At 42.0% G+C, this 25,503-nt stretch overlaps 1 long non-coding RNA gene across 1 annotated transcript; it reads left to right on the top strand.

Annotated features, from left to right (window-relative positions):
• The first annotated feature begins 1,204 nt into the window (after positions 1-1,204).
• LOC124037125 lies at positions 1,205-25,040 on the top strand. The gene is made up of 4 exons (XR_006839120.1): positions 1,205-1,265; positions 23,006-23,074; positions 23,816-23,874; positions 24,034-25,040. It is a non-coding gene; the product is annotated as an uncharacterized LOC124037125 (long non-coding RNA).
• The last annotated feature ends 463 nt before the right edge of the window (positions 25,041-25,503 follow it).

The following is a 25,503-nucleotide window of genomic DNA, read 5'->3' as shown; positions in this document are numbered from 1 at the left end:
GACTGATGGTTGAAGAGGGGGGAAAAAAACAATACGAAGGATTTTGTTCACTGAGTGCAGCTCTCATTGAACATCAATCTTTAATCCACTCAAATTCTCAGAGCACAGGGACCAGATTGATGTGTATAATAGACACCTCACCTTAGCCCTCTAAGAACCGTGCTGGGCCCAAATGGCTTCTTGTTCCCTATATGGTACATGGGGTGCCATTTGAGACACAACCTCTGTCTTTGTGAGGAATCAAATGCCAGAGATTAGCCATACATTCAGTCTGGCAGACAGACATATCCACTCAAAGACAGACGGACAGACGCAGGCTGGCAGGCAGACAGACAGACAGACAGACAGGCAGGCAGACAGACAGACAGACAGACAGACAGACAGACAGACAGACAGACAGACAGACAGACAGACAGACAGACAGGCAGGCAGGCAGGCAGGCAGGCAGGCAGACAGACAGGCAGGCAGACAGACAGACAGACAGACAGACAGACAGACAGACAGACAGACAGACAGACAGACAGACAGACAGACAGACAGACAGACAGACAGACAGACAGACAGACAGACAGACAGACAGACAGACAGACAGACAGACAGACAGACAGGCAGGCAGGCAGGCAGGCAGGCAGGCAGGCAGGCAGGCACACAGACAGACAGATACACACTGTTTCAAGTCAATAATTTAAAAAAATGCAACCAATATCCTCTTCAGAATTCATTCTAACAAGGCTCTTAGTTTCTAAAACTGCGAGACCATTGTATCCAAAGGAGGCCAACAAATGTTTTTGAGTTGATGGACTTCAAATGTCATGTTTGGGAAGATTGGGAAGAATTTGGGAAGATTCAACCTTGTTTAACCCTTTGGAAACTGCCCCTAGTAGCAATATGATAAGAAAAACATGCTGACCACCAAAATGAATGTACACCTACATGTTATTCAATCGTTGCACCCACACTGATCGCACGCATCTGCAAGCGTCTGCCACTAAAATAGAATAGGTTATATAATAGGTTCTGTTTGTGACGCTCAACGAGCTGAAAGTCCAGCCTCTCCCATCTCCTCATTTGTTTTTAGGAGCATATACCCACGTGAGTGATTGAAAGATTAACTGAGGTCCTCACTCCAGTCAGTTGTAGTAATGCACCATAAAGTTGGTTGCCAACCGTCATATAAAGTCCAAAGAAGAAAAAGAAGCCTGAAGGAAGGTTTACCGTTTTATCTGTGGATTAATTGTCGGAGTAGTGGACCTTGTGCAGTTCAGGTAAAGTAACAACCTAATGTTTATATCCCAGGACAAATTAGCCAGCAACAGAAAGCTAGCTAGCTAAATTGCCATAAATGTATAATGCTTTTTGACCTTTCCCCAAATTAATATAATTGGTTCAGAGTTTGTTTTGATATTTCAACCTGCGCGTCCTGATCGCTTCTGGTGTGGGTGAACAAAATCAACGTGCGCGATGGCGCACACGGATGCACGTGCACGTCTGGTTTGATGAGCATGTAACCCAACGGTTTAGAACAATTGCTCACAACATGTGGGATATATCACTGACCCATGCTGGGGCAACATTGCAGTCAACGGGGAAAAAATACAGTATGTGTCAGTGTTGTACACTTATGTCAATACATTGTATTCAAGGGGAAAAGATGGGTGTCAACCAATTGACGCTTATGTCAATACATTCCAGTTAATGGGAAAAGATGAGCTTAGACCAATCGATGCTTATGTCAATACATTGCAGTCTATGGGCAAATATGGTGAGAAACTGGCTTTTCAAAAACAGCTTGAAATGTGGCCTAAACATTTTGTGCTCTAATAGGAAGAAGTTACTCCCCATTGCTGGACTATACTTATCTAAAAACAAGGCTAATAACTCGCTCACTAGTAAAGAATATCAACAATGTGCACATGCATGGCTTTGTGCTCTGATCTGAACTGATCTGAAAAGTGCAAAGCGCATTCACTTGCAAGTGATTGAAAGACTGCTCACGGGCTACCCCATATATTCTACTCCATTGAGCTCTGGCTCCGCCTATAACAAAATCACAGACTCTTCCAAAGTTAGATTTGTTTTTGGTTTGTTGTATTGAAAAGGGGCTGATTGATTCAATCACGAAAAAAAATCACAAAAAAAATATTTGATCTATGCAGTATAATGAAAGCTAATGGGGCGAACTCAGTGAAGTTCAATCTCTTCTCTGTGTCTCTTGTTCTCTGTGTGTTCTCTGGCCTGGTATTTCTTCTGTGTGGCAGTCCTGGAGGAGGTGAGTGTGTGCAGCTTAGAGGGGACATGTGGAATCTGTTTCTGATGATCAATGATAGATTGTCAAAGAAGACACATTTATATGTGTTGTATTGTATACAACAAATACAGTACCAGTCAAAGGTTTGGACACGCCTACTTATTATTATTATAATTTTTTACAATTTTCTACATTATAGAATGATAGTGAAGACATCAAAACTATGAAACAATACATAAGGAATCGTGTAGTAATGAGTAGGACACACCTACTCATTCCAGAGTTTTTCTTAATTTTTTACTATTTTCTACATTGTAGAACAATAGTGAAGACATCAAAACTATGAAACAATACATATGGAATAGTAACCTATGAAACAATACATATGGAATAGTAACCTAAAAAGTGTTAAACAAATCAAAATATTTATTATATTTGAGATTCTTCAAAGTAGCCACCTTCGCCTTGATGACAGCCTTGCACACTCTTGCAAAACATATGTGTCACAGTGTCGATGCTTATATCAATACATTGCATTGAATGGAAAAGATGAGTGTCAACCAATTGATGGTTATGTCAATACATTCCAGTCAATTGGAATAGATGAGCTTCAACCAACTGACACATGCCAATACATTGTAGTCAATGGGCAAAGATGAGTATCAACCAATTGATGCTTATGTCAATACATTTGCAGTCAATCAGAAAAGAGGAGTCTCAACCAATTAACGCTTATGTCAATACATAGCATTCAATGGGAAAAGATAAAAGTTAACTAATTAACGCTTATCTCAATACATTTCAACTCAATGGGAAAAGATGAGTATCAACAAATCGATTTGTACGTCAATACATTGCAGTCAATGGGAAAATATGGTGATACGGCTGCAATCGGTAAATTGATGAAAGACTTCGTTCCAGTACTCTGCTGCCTGTGACTGGAACGAATTGCAAAAATCGCTGAAGTTGGAGACTTTTATCTCCCTCACCAACTTCAAACATCAGCTATCTGAGCAGCTAACCAATTGCTGCAGCTGTACATAATCTATTGGTAAATAGCCCACCCATTTTCACCTACCTCATCCCCACAGTTTTTATTTATTTACTTTTCTGCTCTTTTGCACACCAATATCTCTACCTGTACATGATCATCTGATCATTTATCACTCCAGTGTTAATCTGCAATATTGTAATTATTCGCCTACCTCCTCATGCCTTTTGCACACATTGTATATAGACTCCCCTTTTTTCTCTACTGTGTTATTGACTTGTTAATTGTTTACTCCATGTGTAACTCTGTGTTGTCTGTTCACACTGCTATGCTTTATCTTGGCCAGGTCGCAGTTGCAAATGAGAACCTGTTCTCAACTAGCCTACCTGGTTAAATAAAGGTGAAATAAAATAAAAATAAAAAACTTACAGACAGACATACCTATAAACTCACAGACAGAAATAAAGACATAGCTCGCTCTTGCTCTCTCTATTCTCTAATTCCCCTTCTTCCTCTTTAATAATCTCTCCCTCTCCTTCCTCTGTCCCACCACTGTCTGTTGACTCTCTCTCTCCCATCCATCCTCTCTCTCCCCCCTACAACCTTCACTCCCTCCATCCCCTTCCATTCTCTCTCCCTCCTTCCTTTCCTCCCAACCCCTACTCTCATCTCTCTCCCACCTCCACAGACAGGATATTGACATATTGATATGCATCAAGTGCATTGATGCGTAAGTCCACAGCCGAAATGGGTAAATTGGTGAAAGACTCAGACACAGTCAGACAAAAAGACAAACAGACAAACATACATATACACTCACAAACAGACAGAGGGACAGACAGCCAGACAGACATCCAGACATCACAGACATACAGACAGACAGACGCCAGCAGAAACATTTGCACTGAATTTGAAATCAAATCAAACTTTATTTGTCACATGCGCCGAAAACAACAAGTTCAGACCTTATCGTGAAATGCTTACTTTACAAGCCCTTAACCAACAGTGTAGTTCAAGAAGAGTTAAGAACATATTTACCAAAGAGACTAAAATAAAAAATTATAATAAAAAGTAACACAATAAGAATAACAATAATGAGGCTATGTAAATTGGCACTCTGGTAGCGCTTGCCTTGCCGTAGCAGAGAAAACAGTCTATAACTTGGGTGACTGGAGTCTTTGACAATTTTATGTGCTTTCCTCTGACACTGCCTATTATTTAGGTCCTGGAATGCACGAAGCTTGGCCCCAGTGATGTACTGGGCCATACACACCACCCTCTGTAGCACCTTATGGTCAGATGCCGAGCAGTTGCCATAACAGGCGGTGATGCCACCGGTTAGAATACTCTCGATGGTGCAGCTGTAGAACTTTTTGAGGATCTGGGGAACCATGCCAAATATTTTCAGTCTCCTGAGGGGGAAAAGGTTTGAAAGAAATTTAGACAGTTGAAAGACCATTTTTTCCAGATTATAAACCATATGACATTATTTTCGACAATATTTTTATATATAGATGTTCATTCAGATTAGATTCTCTCTGTTCTTTGGACAAAATGTGTCCATTGCATGATTGCGCATGATTAATGACCTTTTACTCCATGAGATAATATATCTGTTTGTTGGATAGGCTTTGTATAGTGTTCTTCCCCTGTAATGTGTTTTTAAATGGCAAATGTAGTCTATATTAGATTAAAGGATGAACTATAACCAAACAGGCACATAGGATTCAGTTCCTTGATGTGCTCGACTACAGAAAGCAATATTGAATTGATGTGGATGTGTTTGCTGCTTATTGTGTAGACTGCTGTCTATCTGATCTTGCATGATTGATGTTATTTTGTTTACTGTCAAACTAGGGTAAAGAACAAGGTGTAGCCTGGGCCTAATTATTTCTACATAGTTCTGACTATTTCTCCATAGTCTGTTAGTTGCACATTGCCTTGTCAATCTGTGCCCTTCATAATCCGGGTATACAGTTGAAGTTGGAAGTTTGCATGCACCTTAGGCAAATACATTTAAATTCAGTTTTTCACAATTCCTGACATTTAATCCTAGTAAAAAGTCCCTGTCTTAGATCAGTTAGGATCACCACTTTATGTCAAGAATGTGAAATGTCAGAATAATAGCAGAGAGAATGATTTATTTCAGTTTATATTTCTTTCATCACATTCCCAGTGGGTCAGAAATGAACATACAATCAATTAGTATTTGGTAGCATTGCCTTTAAATTGTTTAACTTGGGTCAAATGTTTTGGGTAGCCTTCCACAAGCTTCCCACAAAAAGTTGGGAGAATTTTGGCACATTCCTCCTGACAGAGCTGGTGTAACTGAGTCAGGTTTGTAGGCCTCCTTGCTCGCACACGCTTTTTCAGTTCTGCCCACAAGTAGATAGAACTGAGGTCAGGGCATTGTGATGGCCACTCCAATACCTTGACTTTGTTGTCCTTAAGCCATTTTGCCACCACTTTGGAAGTATGCTTGGGGTCATTGTCCATTTGGAGGACCCATTTGCGATCAAGCTTTAACATCCTGATTGATGTCTTGAGATGTTGCTTCAATATATCCACGTAATTTTCCTGCCTCACGATGCCATCTATTTTGTGAAGTGCACCAGTCCCTCCTGCAGCAAAGCACCCCCACAAAATGATGCTGTCACCTCTGTGCTTCACGGTTGGGATGGTGTATTTCAGCTTGCAAGCTCTCCCCCTTTTTCCTCCAAACATAACAATGGTCATTATGGCCAAAGAGTTCTATTTTTGTTTCATCAAACTAGAGGACATTTCTCCAAAAATGTGGATCTTTGTCCCCATGTACAGTTGCAAACCATCGTCTGTCTTTTTTATGGTGGTTTTGGAGAAGTGGCTTCTTCCTTGCTAAGCAGCCTTTCAGGTTATGCCAATATAGGACTCGTTTTACTGTGGATATAGATACTTTGTACCTGTTTCCTTGCAGCATCTTCACAAGGTCCTTTGCTGTTGTTCTGGGATTGATTTGCACTTTCGCACAAAAGTACATTAATCTCTAGGAGACAGAATGCATCTCCTTCCTGAGCGATATGACGGCTGCGTGGTCCTATGGTGTTTATACTTGCATACTATTGTTTGTACAGATGAACGAGGTACCTTCAGTTGTTTGGAAATTGCTCCCAAGGATGAAAAAGACATGTGGAGGTCTACAATTATTTTTCTGAGGTCTTGGCTGATTTCTTTAGATTTTCCCATGATGTCAAGTAAAGAGGCACTGAGTTTGAAGGTAGGCCTTGAAATACATCCACAGGTACACCTCCAATTGACTCAAACAATGTCAATTAGCCTATCAGAAGCTTCTAAAGCCATAACATCATTTTCTGGAATTTTCCAAGCTGTTTAAAAGCACAGTCAACTTAGTGCATCTAAATTTCTGACCCACTGGAATTGTGATCCAGTGAATTATAATTGAAATAATCTATCTGTAAACAATTGTTGGAAAGATTACCTGTGTCATGCACAAAGTAGATGTCCTAACCGACTTGCCGAAACTATAGTTTGTTAAAAGGAAATTGTGGAGTGTTTGAAAAACGAGTTTTAGTGACTCCAACCTAAGTGTATGTAAACTTCCGATTTCAACTGTATATCCTACTTCATAAAGATTGACGACAATTCAAATATTAAAGGATTTCAGATACCAGCTACTTTTGAAGTTATTAGCCGTAACTGAAATTCTAAACAAAATGTGAGAACAAATTCTTGCATACATACAATAACAGCCTGGAAAGATGCAAAATGCCTACTGTTTGCATGGGAGCTGGGATAAAACAAAACAAAAAATACAATGTAAAACGAAATGGACAACACAGACAGAAGACACTGGCATCAGTACAAATACAACAGCAAACAAACAGTGGATGTGTATGTGTGCATGCAGGCATGTGTGTAGTGTGTGTGAAGTAAAACAACATGCTTCCCTTACATAAGGCATTGGATTCATGTGAACCAAATGTAAATCAAAAGATGTTGAACTGATGTCTGTGCCCAGTGGGCAGTGACATCGGGTGACAACTAGAAACAACTACATCTCTCAACAACCTGTTCATCTATTTATCCTTTGAAATCCTCCAGGGACACCAGTTTTAGGTTGGGTTGGAGGGAATTCCAAAACCAGGGGGGCTGGGTAATTAAAGGAACGTTTTCCATGTTCAGTTCTAATTTTGGGACTGTTAGCATGAAACAAGTTTGAGATCTGACCATTTCTGTGTTTATAAATAAGAATGTACCAGTGTTGCTAGTGATGCCCACCCGACATCACTGTCGAGATTACAATGGTGACTTAGACGTCTCTGATTGGTGACAAAATGAAGGACTGTATGATACACAGAGTCAATAGCCTTCAGTGTAGCGCTTGAGGCTTGCACATAACACTGGGAGAAAAGTGCAACAAATCAACTATTTTCTATCAAACAAAAAAAGCTTTGTGCCGGTAATAAAACCCAATACGCAGCTTGAGTTTCCTGACAAAATGTCCTACATGGGTGAAGCTCAACGTCTCATTCACCGAAACTCCCAAATATTTGTATGTTTTGAGTTGCTCTATATAATGTCCTTCCAAGGTAGTAATTGCATATTTTTTTTTGCCAAAGTCAGACTGCTGCCACTTGAATAGAGAACAGTGTCATCCGCATAAAATATGTACATCAGCTGTCTCAATATGTCTCCCAATGTTGTTGAAATAATCATGAAGTGCTTTGAGAGACTAGTCAAGGATCATATCACCTTCACCCTACCTGTTACCCTAGACCCACTTCAATTTGCTTACCGCCCCAATAGGTCCACAGACGATGCAATAGCCATCACACTGCACACTGCCCTATACCATCTGGACAAGAGGAATACCTATATAAGAATACTGTTCATTGACTACAGCTCAGCATTCAACACCATAGTGCCCTCCAAACTCATCATTAAGCTTGAGACCCTGGGTCTTGACCCCGCCCTGAGCAACTGGGTCCTGGACTTCCTGACGCGTCGCCCCCAGGTGGTGAAGGTAGGAAACAACATCTCCACTTCGCTGATCCTCAACACTGGGGCCCCACAAGGGTGCGTTCTCAGCCCTCTCTTGTACTCCCTGTTCACCCACGACTGCATGGCCATGCACGCCTCCAACTCAATCATCAAGTTTGCAGATGACACTACAGTGGTAGGTTTGGTTAGTGGTGAGGGCCCTCGGAGTGTGGTGCCAGGAAAACTTGGTTTGTCACGGAAAACCCTCACTAATCCTCACTAACTTTTACAGGTGTACAATTGAGAGCATCCTGCCGAGCTGTATCACCACCTGGGACGGTAACTGCACCGCCCACAACTGCAGAACTCTCCAGAGGATGGTGCGGTCTGCACAACGCATCACCGGGGGCAAACTACCTGCCCTCCAGGACATCTACAACACCCGATGTCACAGGAAGGCAAAAAAGATCAAGGACAATAACCACCTGAGCCACTACCTGTTCACCCCATTTCCATCGAGAAGCGAGGTCAGTACAGGTGTATCAAAGCTGGGACGGAGAGATTGAAAAACAGCTTTTATCTCAAGGCCATCAGATTGTTAAATAGCCACCACTAGCACAGAGAGGCGGCTGCCTACCTACAGACTTGATATCATTGGCCACTGTAATAAATGGAACACTAGTCACTTTAATAATGTCACTTTAAGAATGTTTGAATATCTCGCATTACTCATCTGATATGTATATACTATATACTATATCTTTCACTATCTATTCTTTAATATCTATTACATCTTAGTCACTCTGTCACTGCACATCCATATATTCTAAACTTATATATTCTCATCCCATTCCTTCACTAGATTGTGTGTATTAGGTTTTGTTGTGGAAATGTTAGATATGACCTATTAGATACTGCTGCACTGTCGGATCTAGAAGCATAAGCACCTCGCTACACTCGCAAAAACATCTGCTAACCATGTGTATGTGACCAATAAAATTTGATTTGATTTGATAGACAATAAACAACAGGGGCCCTAAAATGTATCCTTGAGTCACACCCGAGCACAACTCTATGGTGTATAACCATCTGCTTTAACAAACTCCAGTTGGATGCAATGTATTGACATAAGTGTCAATTGGTTGATGCTCATCTTTCCCATTAACTGGAAGGTATAAGCATCAACTCTGGGTCACTCACAACCTAACATAACATTAGCTAGCCTAGCTGGACTAGGTATGTTATCTAGCTAGCTAACATTTCAGTCCTGTATTGAACTCTGAAAGTCATCAGCTAAATCAACATTTTTATTTTACCAGGCAAGTCAGTTAACTTCTTATTTTACAATGACGACCTACCCCAGCCAAACCCTCCCCTAACCCGAATGATGCTGCCAATTGTGCACCGCCCTATGGGACTCCCGATTACCGTTGGTTGTGATACAGCCCGGGATTGAACCAGGGGATGTAGTGACGCCTCTAGCACTGAGATGCAGAGCTTTAGACCGCTGTGCCACTTTTGTGTTTTTGTATCTTTTGGAAACAAACTGTCAATCAATTTTGCCTATGCCATGGTAGTCACTGCTAATCTGATAGTTACCTTCAGCAGAGTAAACATGTTTTTTTGTTCATTCTTTGATAGAGATGTTAGCATGTTCCATTAGTTTAAGCAGACTGTGTTTGTCTATTGTTGTGACCTAGATGAGATCAGATCAGATTTTATGACCAATTTATGCATACATCCAGGTATTTCCAAAGGGTTCACATACTTTTTCTTGCTACTGTATCCAAAGAATGTTTATTTGTCAAAATCTAAAATACAAGTTAGTGTACATTATTTAATGCTAACTGAAAAATGAACTGAGTATTCAACAAGAATATTATATGGTAAACATAACAAAACAAAATACAGTATGAACAGTGTAGTACAGTTCAGTGTGTCTGAGTGTGTCTCAGGTGTAGTAAAGTGCAGAGAACTGTAGCAAATGATTTTTACATCACATAATGTGATTAAACCAAATATGTTGGTTTCCATTACTGGGAGTTACAGGATAAGTAGTGTTTGGTGTAGCACAGAGAATTTCCGACTAACTTTAGAGATACAGTAATAAATACAGTATGATAAGTGTAGTAAAGTTAAAGAGTGATTTAGAGAGTGTCTGAGGTTTAAAGTGCAGACATCTGTTGATCAGAAAACTATGGGAGGGGTTTTGTCATGATCCAACTGTCATTCAGCTCCTCTTGAGAGATCTACTGCTTGAAATCCAGAATGATGTCCAATCCATTGAGAGGGATACAGTTCACTGGATACAGTTCTGCTACAATGACACATGCAGGTAAAATTATTGTGTTTTTCTCCATCTAGAATCCACTCCAGGAAGAAGCCCAGGCACCACACGGTACTGTCTACACTACAAATATATATATATTATACTCCATTATACAGCATAACATCAACATTAGGGTAGGCTAACTGAACGTGCACAAGCACAGATATTTCATTTAGAACAATATCTAACAGCATAAACAGAAATATGGCATAACCCTCAACTTTTGTATAGTGAGCAGACCGTGTCCCTTGCTGATTTATGGTGGCTTGTTTCTGTCCCAGAGACAGTATCTAGCTACAGCCATGTCTATCAGGCATGCTTAGTTAAACATTTTTCTAATAAAACCAGCTTGTCAGTTTTAGAGATTTACAACAGTAAATTGTTGGATTGTTTTTCTACAGTGTAAAATTAGCTACCTAGCTTGCTGGATAGCCAAATATTGTTATTTACACCTGTTTGGAATCATATGTTGCGTCATGCCTAGGAAGTATGATGAGATTGTAATCAAATCAAGTTTTATTTGTCACATACACATGGTTAGCAGATGTTAATGCGAGAGTAGCGAAATGTTTGAGCTTCTAGTTTCGATCATGCAGTAATATCTAACAAGTAACCTAACAATTTCACTGTCATAATCATAACCAATGTCAACCCTTGTCAATTATGTTACCTAGCTACTTAGTAAATGATTTACAGTTGCTGATGTTATACTTTTTTGCCAGCAAGTTACAAACGTGAGACCTCGCACATAGCAAGTTAGGAGGCGCCAGGCTAACTAGCTAGCCAACTCCGGTCATTTGCTAATGTTTGCTGGTAAACCTAGCTTTAGGTGGCTGGTTGTAACTTTGTAGCATGCTGTTTAGTAGCCATACCTACTACTAAAAAGAGAAGAGGTTTTTACAAAAGAGATACAATAGATCTCTGATTTTAAAACCTCTTCTCTTTTTAGTCATAGTTATGGCTACCGGTAGTTGTTTCGCTAAATTAACTAGTTAGCTATCTAAGTTAGCAAATTGAAAAATGTAACACAGTAGAATGTTAGCCAGCGATACACAATATGGGATTCAGTAGATCAACTAAAGTTAGCTAGCTAGGTGGCTTGCTTGAAAATAACTTATACTTAGCTATCCAACGTATTTGTGATCTTCCCACTTGGTGCTGGCATTGGCTGTAGCTGATCTTCTAGAAAAATCAAACTCTTTGTTTTGAATCCTCTTCACTATATTCAGGTTGAACCATATATGGTTGAATGTCACCATGTAGCTAATAGAACATCAAAAAATGCTCCATCGTCAAATTCGTGTTGGTGAAAGAAATCAATTGAAGCCATTACAGTCTGGACAGTTCTTTCAGTTTTTCCCCAAAGATTTTGTGTTGTTAGTGTCCAGGTCCCTTTAATAAAAGCCAACCTTGGAGGAGAGACGGAGCAAAAGCACGATGCACCGCTCCACACGAGTTGTACTCTTTCATAGACTGGAACAAATGTATATATATATTTAGCAATGAATCCTGTGACACTTTCCTTTTCCCATTGAATGCAATCTATTGGCAGAAACATCAAGTGTTGGAAGCTAATCTTTCCCATTGACTGCAATGTAATGACATAAGCATCAACCTTGTAACACTCATCTTTTCCCATTGAATGCAATCTATTGGCAGAAGCATCAAGTGTTGGAAGCTAATCTTTCCCATTGACTGCAATGTATTGACATAAGGGTCAATTCGTTGACATCTTTTTCCATTTAATGCCATGTATTGACATGAGCGTAAACTGGTTGACACTCATTTTTTTGCCATTGAATACAACACATTGAAATAAGCATCAATACTGTGACACATTTTTTCCATTGACTGCAATATATTGACATAGGAATCAACCCTTTGAAACTCATCTTTTCCCATTGAATGTAATGACATAAACTTAATTCCCGCGACACTTATCTTTTCCAATTGACTGTAATGACTTCCATATGTTGATATAAACTTCAATTTGTTTACACTCATCTTTTCCCATTGGCACTGCAAATTCTGCTGGAAGTATGACCATTTGACATAAGCATCAATGGGTTGAAGGCTAACTCATTGAAACAACTTGACAGGATGAGGTTTTGATGCTGATAATGGGCTGGCTGGGGAATATAATATCTGTTACACACTGTGTGGAGTTTTAATAACCTTGTCCTACTCTGGCGGTGCAAAATTATTCAACGCTGCTTGGTTTATTTTTTTGTTGTCAAGCTGGGCTATTTCTGATCCTGCTGTTTTTGAAGGAGAAAAGCTCAGGATAAATAAGAGGAGACAAGGAAGAGAGCATATTGCTTTGATGGGGTTAGGCTGGTAAATAAGCACAATAACCCCTCCCCCATGGCTTACATTGTATGGTGCCTCTCAAGGGTTGTTATAACACCAAGCTTCCCCTCTTAGAGAAAAACGCTGTTGGTTAAAGTAATTGAGGAGATACTGTACATGAAAACACAAAAGGCATAAAAAAGTTTGACACACCTACTCATTCGAGCGTTTTTCATTGTACGTTGTAGAATAATAGTGAAGACATCAAAACTATGAAATAACACATATGGAATCATGTAGTAACCAAAATAAGTGTTAATCAAATCAAAATATACTTTATATTTGAGATTCTTCAAAGTAGCCACCCATTGCCTTGATTACAGCTTTGCACACATCTGGAATTAGTAGGTGTGTCCAAACTTTTGACTAGTACTGTACATAGCACTGTAGGTGGAAACCAATACACTGATAATTCTATTTCTGGTCTTGTCCTTGTATGTTGTGTTACTATCCTATTTAATATCATAACATTTTTGATTATGAATGTTTGGTTATGTATGACTCATTGGTGCTTACATCAGACACCTACACATCAATGGGCACTTGATAGGGATTTATGCCAAAACCTTTTTTGAAAAACATATAGCGTGATTGCCTGTGCCTAGTGTAACATTGTAATTAAGTATATAAACCAATAATTACAAGTGTTGCTTGTTTCTCCTTTGTATATCCCTTAGAGACAGGCAATAATGTGACTAATTTAGAAGTAGTACAAGAGCATCACCATCCTACAACCTCCCCCTACTCTAATCACACGCACATATACACAGACACACAAACACCCGCGCGCAGACCCCTCCACACACACATACTCTAATTCAGTCGATTAAGCTGGATGGCCTTGTAATGGACTTAGAGAAGTATGCATATGGAGGCACAACAACGGAGGGACAGTACCATCCCTACCTTCACAGTGCCACAGTGACAATGTCTTTCCTTCATATCCAGCCCTACAGCTCACTGCATGGCTTATGATCCTTAGTGCTATCTCCCCAATCACTTAATGGAAGAGGAACAAAGGCTTGGTCAAGCTGAAATGTAATTACACTTGTTGACACGCCCACAAATCACATCAGACAAGAGAAACCAGTGGTATCGTCAGTTTGTGTGTCCCTCTTCATAGGATGTTTTTATTGTTGTTGTTAGCCTTTAATATCGGGCATCTGTGGTCCACTTAAAGGATTGCTGTAGATTGTGAGTTATTCTTCCTATTGACATTATTGAGTTTTTTTCAACAATAATTATAGAGTTTTTAGAGTGTTCTGAATTATTTTTTTGCGAAGGGGGCACTGAGTTTTCAGTATTGGTCAGGTGTATCAGGAGATCATCTGCAAATGAGTTTAGTTGATATTCATGTTTAGCAATACTGATACCTGTCTAATTGTTTCTGAAAGTGGGTCAATGGCCAGTGCAAACAGGATGGGGGAGGGGACATCCTTGTCTTCTGCCCCTTTCTAAAGCCATTTCATAAGATAATGTATTATTTGTGTATATTTTTGCTTTACAACATTTTTATTAAACATATTATTTCAACTGCAAAGTTGAATGATTCCAAACTTTTGAAGAGAAAAGGCCATTTAAGACGATCAAAAGCCTTTTCGGCATCAACAGCCGTTATTGATTGTGTTCCGGAGTTCTAAATTGAGCAGCTGCTGAAAAATGAGCTCCTGTATATATTGAGATTTAAATGTTTTTTTAGAGTGAAGTACATCGAAAAAATCAAGAGAAAACTGCAAGACTCAATAGAAGACAAAACAAGGAACAAACCAAAAAAGACAGGCTTTTGAAAAATTTACTATTTTTCATAAAATTGTACAGTTATCTTAGCTAGCTGAATTGCTAGCAGAATTGTTTACTTGTTGCTAAGCAGTTGCTAGGGACTCTCCTGGAAGAAGCTAGCTAGCTTACAAAGAATAACAACAAAAATATCTAGTTAACAGAAGAAAGGAAGACAAAATAAGGACAAAAGAAGGACAGAAGAAAAAGGAAAAGAAAGAGGACAACAAAGTGAAACAGTCAGCACTTCTATTGCAACTTCGTATTTCGTCGTCCTAACGTAGTCTACACTGCTATCTGCCCAGCAGCTAGCCAGCTAGCAAACGTCCACCGTCTACCGAATAGCAGCACTGTAGAAACTATTACACTCAACTGAACGACTTGATTAGTGTAGTGTTAGCTAGCTACATAGTTGTCTTTGCTGTCTTCGTATCCAAGATAATTGTGTAGTTTAGAGTGTGTAGAACTATAGAACTTCCGCACTCAACAACCCGGTCGCATTCCGCTTCCCTCCACAGGTAGTATCACATTTTTCATTTCATTTCTTTACAGCACAACGGTTTGATTTGTTTGATCGTAGCTAGCTACATAGCTAGCTACATAGCCGTCTTTGTATCAAAGATAATTGTGTAGTCTAGAGCGATTTTCTAGGTTAGCTAGCCAGCTATTGTCGTTCTTTTAACGCAACGTAACGTAATCAACACTGCTAGCTAGCCAGCTAGCCCCCGAATAGCAGCACTGTAGAAACTATTACACTCAACGGAACGACTTGATTAGTGTAGTGTCAACAACGCAGCCACTGCCAGCTAGCCTACAAAGTCAACAACGCAGCCACTGCCAGCTAGCCTACTTCAGCAGTACTGTATCATTTTAATCATTTTAGTCAATAAGATTCTTGCTACGTAAGCTTAACTTTCTGAACATTCGAGACGTGTAGTCCACTTGTCATTCCAATCTCCTTTGCATTAGCGTAGCCTCTTCTGTAGCCTGTCAACTATGTGTCTGTCTATCCCTGTTCTCTCCTCTCTGCACAGACCATACAAACGCTCCACACCGCGTGGCCGCGGCCACCCTAATCTGGTGGTCCCAGCGCGCACGACCCACGTGGAGCTCCAGGTCTCCGGTAGCCTCTGGAACTGCCGATCTGCGGCCAACAAGGCAGAGTTCATCTCAGCCTATGCCTCCCTCCAGTCCCTCGACTTCTTGGCACTGACGGAAACATGGATCACCACAGACAACACTGCTACTCCTACTGCTCTCTCTTTGTCCGCCCACGTGTTCTCGCACACCCCGAGAGCTTCTGGTCAGAGGGGTGGTGGCATCGGGATCCTCATCTCTCCCAAGTGGTCATTCTCTCTTTCTCCCCTTACCCATCTGTCTATCGCCTCCTTTGAATTCCATGCTGTCACAGTTACCAGCCCTTTCAAGCTTAACATCCTTATCATTTATCGCCCTCCAGGTTCCCTCGGAGAGTTCATCAATGAGCTTGACGCCTTGATAAGCTCCTTTCCTGAGGACGGCTCACCTCTCACAGTTCTGGGCGACTTTAACCTCCCCACGTCTACCTTTGACTCATTCCTCTCTGCCTCCTTCTTTCCACTCCTCTCCTCTTTTGACCTCACCCTCTCACCTTCCCCCTACTCACAAGGCAGGCAATACGCTCGACCTCATCTTTACTAGATGCTGTTCTTCCACTAACCTCATTGCAACTCCCCTCCAAGTCTCCGACCACTACCTTGTATCCTTTTCCCTCTCGCTCTCATCCAACACCTCCCACACTGCCCCTACTCGGATGGTATCGCGCCGTCCCAACCTTCGCTCTCTCTCCCCCGCTACTCTCTCCTCTTCCATCCTATCATCTCTTCCCTCTGCTCAAACCTTCTCCAACCTATCTCCTGATTCTGCCTCCTCAACCCTCCTCTCCTCCCTCTCTGCATCCTTTGACTCTCTATGTCCCCTATCCTCCAGGCCGGCTCGGTCCTCCCTCCCGCTCCGTGGCTCGATGACTCATTGCGAGCTCACAGAACAGGGCTCCGGGCAGCCGAGCGGAAATGGAGGAAAACTCGCCTCCCTGCGGACCTGGCATCCTTTCACTCCCTCCTCTCTACATTTTCCTCCTCTGTCTCTGCTGCTAAAGCCACTTTCTACCACTCTAAATTCCAAGCATCTGCCTCTAACCCTAGGAAGCTCTTTGCCACCTTCTCCTCCCTCCTGAATCCTCCTCCCCCCTCCTCCCTCTCTGCAGATGACTTCGTCAACCATTTTGAAAAGAAGGTCGACGACATCCGATCCTCATTTGCTAAGTCAAACGACACCGCTGGTTCTGCTCACACTGCCCTACCCTGTGCTCTGACCTCTTTCTCCCCTCTCTCCAGATGAAATCTCGCGTCTTGTGACGGCCGGCCGCCCAACAACCTGCCCGCTTGACCCTATCCCCTCCTCTCTTCTCCAGACCATTTCCAGAGACCTTCTCCCTTACCTCACCTCGCTCATCAACTCATCCCTGACCGCTGGCTACGTCCCTTCCGTCTTCAAGCGAGAGTTGCACCCCTTCTGAAAAAACCTACACTCGATCCCTCCGATGTCAACAATTACAGACCAGTATCCCTTCTTTCTTTTCTCTCCAAAACTCTTGAACGTGCCGTCCTTGGCCAGCTCTCCCTCTATCTCTCTCTGAATGACCTTCTTGATCCAAATCAGTCAGGTTTCAAGACTAGTCATTCAACTGAGACTGCTCTCCTCTGTATCACGGAGGCGCTCCGCACTGCTAAAGCTAACTCTCTCTCCTCTGCTCTCATCCTTCTAGATCTATCGGCTGCCTTCGATACTGTGAACCATCAGATCCTCCTCTCCACCCTCTCCGAGTTGGGCATCTCCGGCGCGGCCCACGCTTGGATTGCATCCTACCTGACAGGTCGCTCCTACCAGGTGGCGTGGCGAGAATCTGTCTCCTCACCACGCGCTCTCACCACTGGTGTCCCCCAGGGCTCTGTTCTAGGCCCTCTCCTATTCTCGCTATACACCAAGTCACTTGGCTCTGTCATAACCTCACATGGTCTCTCCTATCATTGCTATGCAGACGACACACAATTAATCTTCTCCTTTCCCCCTTCTGATGACCAGGTGGCGAATCGCATCTCTGCATGTCTGGCAGACATATCAGTGTGGATGACGGATCACCACCTCAAGCAGAACCTCGGCAAGACGGAGCTGCTCTTCCTCCCGGGGAAGGACTGCCCGTTCCATGATCTCGCCATCACGGTTGACAACTCCATTGTGTCCTCCTCCCAGAGCGCTAAGAACCTTGGCGTGATCCTGGACAACACCCTGTCGTTCTCAACCAACATCAAGGCGGTGGCCCGTTTCTGTAGGTTCATGCTCTACAACATCCGCAGAGTACGACCCTGCCTCACACAGGAAGAGGCGCAGGTCCTAATCCAGGCACTTGTCATCTCCCGTCTGGATTACTGCAACTCGCTGTTGGCTGGGCTCCCTGCCTGTGCCATTAAACCCCTTCAACTCATCCAGAACGCCGCAGCCCGTCTGGTGTTCAACCTTCCCAAGTTCTCTCACGTCACCCCGCTCCTCCGTTCTCTCCACTGGCTTCCAGTTGAAGCTCGCATCCGCTACAAGACCATGGTGCTTGCCTACGGAGCTGTGAGGGGAACGGCACCTCAGTACCTCCAGGCTCTGATCAGGCCCTACACCCAAACAAGGGCACTGCGTTCATCCACCTCTGGCCTGCTCGCCTCCCTACCACTGAGGAAGTACAGCTCCCGCTCAGCCCAGTCAAAACTGTTTGCTGCTCTGGCCCCCCAATGGTGGAACAAACTCCCTCACGACGCCAGGACAGCGGAGTCAATCACCACCTTCCGGAGACACCTGAAACCCCACCTCTTTAAGGAATACCTAGGATAGGATAAGTAATCCCTCTCACCCCCCTTTAAGATTTAGATGCACTATTGTAAAGTGACTGTTCCACTGGATGTCATAAGGTGAATGCACCAATTTGTAAGTCGCTCTGTATAAGAGCGTCTGCTAAATTACTTAAATGTAAATGTAAAATTAACTGTGCAAGTCAGTTTAGAAAAAAAGCTTATTTACAATGACGACGTAGGAACATTGGGCTAACTGCCTTGTGTAGGGGCAGATCAACATATTTTTGTAAGGTCGAGGATTTGATCTAGCAACCTCCAATGCTCTAACCACTAGGCTACCTGGCGCTCCAATGAGGAATTGAACTACATTAAAAAAAACTTCATTAGGGTAGGGGGCACTATTTCCACCTCCAGATCAAAAGCGTGCCCGAAGTAAACTGCCTGTTACTCAGGGCCAGAAGCTGGTAGATTTGGATAGAAAACAATCTAAAGTTTCCAACTGTTAAAATAATGTCTGTGAGTATAACAGAACTGATATGGCAGACGAAAACCTGAGAAAAATTAATCCAGAAGTGGGATTTTTTTTATGTTTGTAGTTTTCCATTGACTGCCTATACAGATTTCATTGACTTATGGCTCAAATTGCACTTCCTATGGCTTCCACTAGATGTCAACAGTCTTTTGAAATTGTTTCAGGCTTGTATTCTGAAAAATGAGGGAGTAAGACCACTCTGACACTGCAGTGTCACAGAGGTTTTTCATGCTCATGACTGAGAGCGTTCCTTTCTGGTTTTCCTTTTATATTAACAAAGCTTTTGTCCGGTTGAAATACCATTGATTATTATGACTAAAAACAACTTGAGGATTGATTATAAACATCGTTCGACATGTTTCTACGAACTTTACTGATGCTTTTCAGATGTCCCGTCTACCTGTTTTGACTTCCTTTGAGCCTGTTGATAACTGAACAAAAAGCGCGAACAAAACGGAGGTTTAAGGATGTAAAGAGAGAATTTATCGAACACAACAAACATTTATTGAGTAAATGGGAGTCTTGTGAGTGCAACCATATGAAGATCATCAAAGGTAAGTGATACATTTTATCGCTATTTTGACTTGTGTAAGTCCTCTACTTGACTGGTAACTGTTTGTAATGATTTGTCTGCTGGGTGCTGTTCTCAGATAATCGCAAGGAATGCTTTCACCGTAAAGCATTTTTGAAATCTGACACCATGTTTGTATTAACAAGAAGTTCATATTTAAACCGATGCATAACACTTGTATGTTTTCTTAATTTTTATCATGAGTATTTCTGTTTTTGAATTTGGCGCTCTGCAATTTCACTGGATGTGACCCCCTAGAGAGGTTGAGCATTTCCCCCCACCCACAAGGAGTATAAGCAGCAACAATGAATAAAATAAGATAATAGATACAAAACAAAAACTGGAAAAACATAAATCAATCAACTCTAATTAGCACATGTAGGACAGTATGCACGTGTGTGTAAATGGACTTTGCAGATGTATTTCTCACATGTGCAGCACATAGTATTTGTTTTACAGTCCTTCGTGGAGGGGGGGGGAATTGGCATCTCCTCCTCTAGCCTGACCCAGCTGCAGCCTCAGGTGGATCAGGACAAGATTCAGCCCCCTGAACAGCTTTCACAAGCGCTGCAGAGGCTGCTGTGCGGGGGAGGTGCTCCGTTCTTTGAATGTGTGGGGTTACAAGTGCCTTTCCCAGCTGCTCTAGGAACACCCTCTTCTTGTTCTGCTTATCAGGCATCCAGGTAGGGTTGGTCTTGTTCCATCACAAAGACATTGAATGATTTGTCTGCTGGGAGCTGTTCTCAGATAATCGCAAGGAATGCTTTCACCGTAAAGCATTTTTGAAATCTGACACCATGTTTGTATTAACAAGAAGTTAATATTTAAACCGATGCATAACACTTGTATGTTTTCTTAATTTTTATCATGAGTATTTCTATTTTTGAATTTGGCGCTCTGCAATTTCACTGGATGTGACTCCCTAGAGAAGTTGAGCATTTCCCCCCACCCACAAGGAGTATAAGCAGCAACAATGAATAAAATAAGATAATAGATACAAAAGAAAAACTGGAAAAACATAAATCAATCAACTCTAATTAGCACATGTAGGACAGTATGCACGTGTGTGTAAATGGACTTTGCAGATGTATTTCTCACATGTGCAGCACATAGTATTTGTTTTACAGTCCTTCTTGGGGGGGGGGGGAGAATTGGCATCTCCTCCTCTAGCCTGACACAGCTGCAGCCTCAGGTGGATCAGGACAAGATTCAGCCCCCTGAACAGCTTTCACAAGCGCTGCAGAGGCTGCTGTGCGGGGGAGGTGCTCCATTCTTTGAATGTGTGGGGTTACAAGTGCCTTTCCCAGCTGCTCTAGGAACACCCTCTTCTTGTTCTGCTTATCAGGCATCCAGGTAGGGTTGGTCTTGTTCCAAATCACAAAGACATTGAATGAGGACACATCAATGATGTTATGGAAGATGACCAGGGGCCAGTGGACAGTCATCCTCCTACAGCTTCCAGTCACCTTGTCAAGGTTGTCCACTCCTGCTTTTTTGTGGTTGTAGTCCAGGATGATATCTGGCTTCATGTCCTCCCGATCACTAATCTCAGCCATTTTGTGCAGTGTCCTCAGGAGGAACACATACTTGTTCCTCTTTGGGAGGTAATAAACTAGAGTGGTGGTGGGGGTGAAGACAAACTTTGATGAGAAGGCCTCTCTCCCCCTTGTTGTGAGGAGTGTAGGGGGGAGCTCAGGTTTGTTCTTTCTAACTGTGCCAACCATGGTGATCTTCCTCTTCAGGAACTGCTGGCTGAGTTCATAAGAGGTGAAGAAATTGTCACACGTTACATTGTACCCCCTCAGTCCACCTGTCACAACCCCTATCCCCTGGTTCTTCTCTGCGCCTCCATTGGTTGGCTTCCCTGTGTAGACTTGCATCTTCCAAGCGTAGCTGGATTGTGCATCACAGGCCACCCATATCTTGATGCCATACTTTGCTGGCTTACTGGGCATATACTGACAGAAAGGACAGCGACCTTTTGAAAAAAGAGATTACTATCAGTAATTAGTATCATAGAAAACAATCAGATATATCAATGATATTACAGCAATACATAATAAAATTAACTGTGAAAATCACTTACATTACATACATGAAAATACAAATGTACCTCTGAATAGAATCAGTTGCTCATCCACTGTTACTTCAGGCCCAGGGTTGTAGCGTTGGCCCAGGGTTGTAGACCTCTCTTATGGCCGCTAGTTTGTCTCTCGCATGTCTTGCAGGTCTTGACTCGCGGTTATCAAATCATAGCATTCTTGAGAAAGTGTGAAAGGCATCGAGGCATGGAAAAATCGCCCTTCCACTCTGCATCCCAGGAAACTCCATGTAGCCTCGCCTCACAACCTGTAGACACCCGCAAAGATTAGCAGCCCGATGTAGGCACGCAGATCAATCTCGTCCATCCTTTTCCAGTTGTCTCCATATTTATGGAAACCCTCCAAATTTGTTATCTTATTGGGCACTGAAACATGCACTCATGTCTTCAGCAAAGAGACTGTGGGGACTGTTATCTGCCGTACCTTTATAGCCTTTGACTGCATTCCCCATAGGTAAACAATGCTTTCAAGACATTTTTATTTTGTCTGAAATGTTGTTTATTTTACCAGATTTTAAAAATATTGTCTGTGAACTTGAGTCATGTGTGGGGTCGTGGAGGGGAGGTCCTGCACATGCTCAATAACATTTTAGTTTTGAGTTCAATCAGTAGCACACAATCGCAATTTCTCATTGTGTGACCCTAAGACAATCTTTGTACCCTGGTGGTGTACAGCTTTCATGGAAATATGAACAAAGGCGATGTTTCACTTTTTCTAACAGGTTCACTCTAGGAAAAGTCATCAAATTTCAAGTTGAAAAAATATAATTGAGCTTTTTTTCCTCTGTGGTTCTACATAGTTGGGGTCATTTATTACCCTTAAAACAACACAAGGGTTAAAGAAAGTAAAGTCACGACAGTGTATATAAAAAATACACTTGTAGATGTTAAATATGCGCTCACTCGGGGGTTCTGTCATGGTTGTCACATTAACAAGCTTTGTAAGATTGTAAAAAAAGATTTATAAGTGAAAATGTGATTTGCGCACTGGGGGCAGGACCTTTTAATCATGACCAATCAGTTCCCTCTGCCAAAATCACAACTATCTAACCATTGGCTGGATTGTTCCATCAATCAAATCTCAGGAAGTAGCTCCCCACAAGCAAGACAGGATGGGGTAAATTAAACTCAAATGGATCTTCTTATTAAGTAATTGCCTATTTTGTCTGTGTGCAATTTTTTGTTGTGAAAATGCATTACAGTCGTTGCATTACAGTCGTACTTATCATGTCAAATATAATTATATATTTCAGACTGATAAAACTGACGATGGTGATGAGAAACTGGTACGGGAAGTTGAACATTTAATGCGGAACAGACAGGTAACAAGACAAGAACAGCGTCAGCACATAGGTAACAATGCCATACAAACATTAATGCAGCAGCAGGGAACAGAGCTGGGGAACTGGGGGGGGGGGGGGCAGGTGTGCGTACTGATGTTGGCAGGAGTGCATAATGCTGGGGAGCCTGTCCCCTTCGAGCACCAGGGAGGGGCAGCGGGAGCAGGCGTGACACTGACGAACTCCAGAACAGCCATTGCATTGACAGCCGCTATTGCGTTAGCTAACTGGCCTTTGACATTCATACTAGCTTTACTATGAACTGTTTAGCTTTAACAGGCAGGTTTAAATGACAGTGGAAATTGTATATATTGGTCATTTAGTTAAACATGTGATTGATTACAAAATCCATTATTTAGCTAGATAGCTAAATTGAAACTAATGGGGGGAAAAGATTGCTAGCTATCTAACTCACAACACCGTCATTGCAGCGTAGCTATGTTAGCTAGGTTTCTAGATATTTCAAGCTATATTTTGAAGACTTTATTACTGACTTGTGAACACTTGTGAAACTACTTCATGCCACTGCCTGTTTATTTATTAATTAATGACTGAAAAAGTTTGCAAGAAAAATGCCCCTCACAATTTCACTGCTAGACTATTAGGGTGGTTGGGTATCATTTGGCTGATGTGCACATTTACATGAGTATTTAATTAGCCTAGTTAGCCAAGTTACTGACTGACAAGGATTATTGTTATTCATGTTTTGTTATTGCATTTCAGATGGAGAGGTAAGACTACTAGAAAGCAGCATGTTGCCAGACCACCAAAGGACCCTGGAGGTATTATAGTCAATGCTTATGAACTGGAAGTTGTATTTGAATTGCCCATTTATATCAATGAAACTAACAAAATGGTTGGATTTTTCAGCAACGTGCAGTAAATACTAACACGGCTTTGCTGGTGAAATGTACATGTTGTATTTGTCATCTCCCTATCAGGCCACTGCATGCTGTGACAAGGGCCTGGATGGTGAAACACACGAGCTTCAAGCTGCCTGCCTGAATACTGAGGCCTTCAGTGGTACCTTCCCTTTGATTACAGCAAGAGTCTCCTTACTTCTTTTTCGACATTTAACATATACTTTATGTAACCACTCAAGAGCGTCCCAAAAATGCACCATGGGTGAACTGTCTGGTAAGTATGAAGGCCATTGAAGAACTGGGACATTTTCAACTTCCAGGAATTGTATAAAGATCCTTGTGACATGTGGCTGTGCATTATCATGATGAAACATGAGGTGATGGTGGAGCATGAATGGCACGACAATGGGCCTCAGGATCGTTTCATGGTATCTCTTTGCATTCAAATTGCCATCGATAAAATGCAATCGTATTCATTGTCCATAATTAATGCCTGCCCTTACCATAACCCCACACCACCACAGGGCACTCTGTTCACAACATGGACATAAGCAAACCACTTGCCCACACAACACCATTCTCTGCAGTTGTGAGGATGGTTGGACATATTTATTAGACACTTTATTACAGACAGAAATACTCCTCAGTTTCATCTGCTGTCCGGGTGGCTGGTCTCAGATGCTGGTCCTGGGCTGGCATGGTTATATGTGGTCTGCGGTTGTGAGATGTACTGCCAAATTCTCAAAACAACGTTGGAGGCGGCTTATGGTAGATAAATTAACATTAAATTCTGTGGCAACAACTGTTACATCTGCTCCTGCCGCGCCCTATACTTCTCCTCCAGTGTCTCCCTAACATGCCGCCACTCCCCCAGTGCTCTCTCCCTCTTCCTCTCTGTGTTTGTGATTGTGTGGGCGGAGACAGGTGTGCTGGAGGTAGAGCAGATCCCCACCAGCTACAAGAATGCTACAAATACTCATCCCTGCCAGATCGTAACCTCTGCTCATTCTGCCCGCTCTGCAACCAGCCCAAGCTTCCCCTGGCCTGTACCCCATCTTCCCCCTGTGTTTCAATAAATACCTTGGTTACCTCATCCTTCGTTTTTCTGCATATGGAACAATTCTTGAATCTTATTTTAGCTCATGAAACATGGGACCAACACTTTAATGTTGTGTTTTAATTTTTTGTTCAGTGTATATTTACTTGTCCTTGGTTGTGTTGAGACAGGCAGCCCAATTATGATGTTTTTTCCACGAATTGGTATTTTGACCAATCACGTCACATCCTTTTCACATTGTGAAAAAAAGCCAGCTCAAGACTGACCTATCTAAACAGCCTATTTGTCCTATTCTTCAGTCTTGCCTGGGATATACACTACCATTCAAAAGTTTGGGGTCACTTAGGAAGTTTTGTTTTTGAAAGAACATTTTTTTGTCCATTAAAATAACATCAAATTGATCAGAAATACAGTGTAGACATTGTTAATGTTGTAAATGACTAGTGTTGCTGGAAACGGGCATATTTTTTATGGAATATCTACATAGGCAT

This window comes from Oncorhynchus gorbuscha, linkage group LG06 (assembly GCF_021184085.1).
Source record: "Oncorhynchus gorbuscha isolate QuinsamMale2020 ecotype Even-year linkage group LG06, OgorEven_v1.0, whole genome shotgun sequence".
Classification (NCBI taxonomy): Eukaryota; Metazoa; Chordata; class Actinopteri; order Salmoniformes; family Salmonidae; genus Oncorhynchus; species Oncorhynchus gorbuscha.
Note: the sequence above shows the minus strand (reverse complement) of the source record. Positions and strands in the feature narration are given on the sequence as shown.